This window comes from Loxodonta africana, chromosome 4 (genome assembly GCF_030014295.1).
Source record: "Loxodonta africana isolate mLoxAfr1 chromosome 4, mLoxAfr1.hap2, whole genome shotgun sequence".
Taxonomy (NCBI): Eukaryota; Metazoa; Chordata; class Mammalia; order Proboscidea; family Elephantidae; genus Loxodonta; species Loxodonta africana.
The window spans coordinates 83,184,113-83,187,530 of record NC_087345.1 but is presented as its reverse complement, the minus strand read 5'-3'; the positions used below and the strand labels follow the sequence as shown (position 1 = coordinate 83,187,530).

At 37.0% G+C, this 3,418-nt stretch overlaps 1 pseudogene; it reads right to left on the bottom strand.

The window, feature by feature from the left end:
- Positions 1-1,422: 1,422 nt before the first annotated feature.
- Positions 1,423-2,451, bottom strand: LOC100667277 (olfactory receptor 6C2-like; annotated as a pseudogene).
- Positions 2,452-3,418: the final 967 nt, after the last annotated feature.

Here is a 3,418-nt window from a genome sequence, read left to right as displayed (position 1 = left end):
ACCTGGTTATCTACTTGAAACGATTGGCCAAGGAAAACCTTATCAATAGCAGCAGAATATTGTGTGATAAAGTAGAGGGTCAATGAAGAAGAGGTGACATTCAACAAGATTGACTGACGCAGTGGCTAAAAATGGGCTCTGACATAGCAATGATGGTGAGGATGGCACAGGACCAGGCAGTGTTTTGTTTTGTAGCACAGAGGGTTACTATGAGTTGGAACCAACTCAGTGGCACATAAAAAAAAAAAAAAAAAAGGCATGCAAATTAAAACCACAATGAGATACCCCCCCCCAAAAAAAAAAAACCAATGCCGTCGAGTCGATTCCGACTCACAGCGACCCTATAGGGCAGAGTAGGACTGCCCCATAGAATTTCCAAGGAGCGCCTGGCAGATTCAAACTGCTGACCTTATGGTCAGCAGTGGTAGTGCTTAACCACTATGCCACCGATTACCAGTATACACAAATCCTTGTTTTTGTTAGTTGCCGTGGAGTGAATTCCAAATCATGGGAAACTGTGTGTGTAGAGTAGAACTGCTCTATAGAGTTTCCAAGGCTGTGTGACCTTTCAGAAGCAGATTGTCAGGCCTGTCTTCCAAGGTGCCTGTGGAAGTTCAAGTCAAGAACCTTTTGGCTAGTAGTTTTCTGTTGGTCAATATAAAAGTTAAGATCAAAATATTTTCTCATATGATAAATATTTTCCTTTCTTCATACATTACAAATGCTTATATTAAAATGACATGCTGTATTTCACGTAATTATTTTCCTATTCGAGATCTCTTGATTTTTCAGTTTTATAAATTAAATAATACCTCTATTTGGTATATGTAGACTTTCCTAAGGTGTCCCCTGAGGAGATCTTAATGCTGAAATGTGTGCCACTGGAGCTTCACAAGCTGTAAAAACTCAGGGTTTAAGTCTAATAAAAATTAATTTGCATCCTGATTTCACCCTGCGTTTCATCACTTAACTCTCCTGAGCTTCAGTTACATATTTGTGGAGTGAAGATAAAATATGAAGTGAAAATAAAATATATTTTTTAAGTTTATTATTTCATGTAAACAACAATTACAAATCTCTAATGATTATCTAAGTGGTAGCTACTGTATTCATTGTGATCATAACACCAAGATTAACCCCTTTAATAATACTAATACTTCAAGATTAAAGTTCATCATTAATATTAAACCTACTGGCCTGACGCCATTCTCCTTCTTTAGCTTATAGTTTAAAGCCAAAAGAAAAATAACCTGGAATGTTGCCAGGAGTCAAAAAGGCCCTAAAAAGCTGCAGCTGGAATGGGCAATAAGCACACTTGGGGCAAAACATTTAATAAGATGAACTTACTGGTTCTGTTTTGTTTCATTTTGTTTGCAGCTCTATTAAGGTTTGGCTTGGTATGAAGTCATATTTTAGCTATCTGGAAATGTAATATATTTTTTTATCAAGAAGTGCTATCCTGATAATTCTGTCTTGCTAGAAAGGAAAGGAACAAATGTTTAAAGACACAGCATAGGCACTTTAAATCTTTTTACATAAATGTGAATGCTCTACATTAGCAAATTTTCTTACTTCTTTAAGAACAATGCAATCCTTTTGATTGAATCATTGAAGGCTTGTTTTACCTGCTTGTTTCCCAGGGTGTAAATGAAGGCGTTCAGCATGGGGGTGATGGAAGTAATGAGCACCATCTCACCCTTATTAATGGCCATTGAATTCTTTGCTGAAGGTTTGACATAGATTAAGACGCAGCTTCCATAGGTGATGGAAACCACAATCATGTGGGAAGAGCTGGTAGAAAATGCCCTTTTCCTTTGCTGGGCAGAAAGGAATTGAAGAATGGTCTTGATGATGTACACATAGGACAGGACAACACATATAAGGGTCATGACAAAGGTCAACAGAGCACAAACTATGACCACTGCTCTATGAACCATGTTTCTGAGCATGAGATGTTTAGGAGAGGGGCTGCATCACAGACAAAATGGTCAATGACATTAGAGTCAGAGAATTCCAGATTTAGGCCCAGGCTTCGTAGTGGGAGTATGATCAACAAGCCAGCTGTCCAGCAACAAAGGACGAGTCAACTTCTGACCTTGTTGTTCATGATGGTCATGTAATGTAGAGGTTTGCAGCTGGCTATGTATTAGTCATAGGACATGATGGCTGGGGGAAAAAAATCTGTAACAGCAAAGAAGTCAGTAAAAAATAATAATAATAAATAGAATGACACAGTTGTCATATATATCTTGTCACCTGTTGATACCTTCACAAGTCTCTGGGAATATAAGCAGATATAAACAAGATTTCTAAGAAAGACAAATTTTGCGAGAAAAAGTACATGGCATTTTTAAGTTGAGAATCAACAAAGGTGATTGTTAGGTTCCCAGTTACACTCAACATGCAGGCATGGAATAGAAAGATAAACATCACAATTTTAGTTGTGGTCATTGGTCAGTTGTTATTGTGTGAATTTCTCATAGTTGACTCCTTATTTCTACTCAACCTGCATTTATAATTCAGATACACATGATACGAGGAAAATGGTCTTTGCAACAGGCAGCAGTAATTTATGGCTCAACACACTATTAAAACCATCTCACATGCAAGTTCTTATTAATTGATTTATAAAAATTTTATAACAGTAGCATAGGTTCCAAAGTTGTAAAATTTTGCAATTTCAATGAATATTTCTTTAAAATCAGGTTACTTTATCCATATTATATGCCAACACATTCTGAATTCTTTTTTTCTTACTAATTTTCATGCTCAATTTCTACTACTCATCTGTCAGTTTGTCATACTGTGGTGGCTTGTATGTTGCTGTGATGCTGGAAGCTATGCCACTGGTATTTCAGGTACAAGCAGGGTCCAGTATGGTGGACAGGTTTCAATGGAGTTACCAGGCTGAGACAGACTAGGAAGAAGGACATGGCAATCTACTTCTAAAAAAAATTGACCAGTGAAAATGTTCTGATATAGGGTCAGAAGATGAGTCCCTCAAGGCGGAAGGCACTCAAAGTATTACTGGGAAACAGCTGCCTCCTCAAAGTAGAGTCAACCCTAATGATGTGGATTGAGTAAATCTTTTGGGTCTTTCATTAGCTGATATGGCACAACTCAAAATAAGAAGAAACAACTGCAAATATTCTTGAACAATCAGAATGTGGAATGTACGAATTATGAATTTAGGAAAATTGGAAGTTGTCAAAAATGAAACAGAACTCTTGAAATTGATATCCTAGCATTAGTGAACTTACATGGACTAGTATTGGCCATTTCAAGTCAGACAATCATATGTTAAGAATGAAAAATTGAAGAGGAACGGCATCACATTCATTGCCAAAAAGAACATTTTAAGATCTGTCCTGATGTGCAATGCTGTCAGTGACAGAATAATGAGAATGTCTATGAGGAA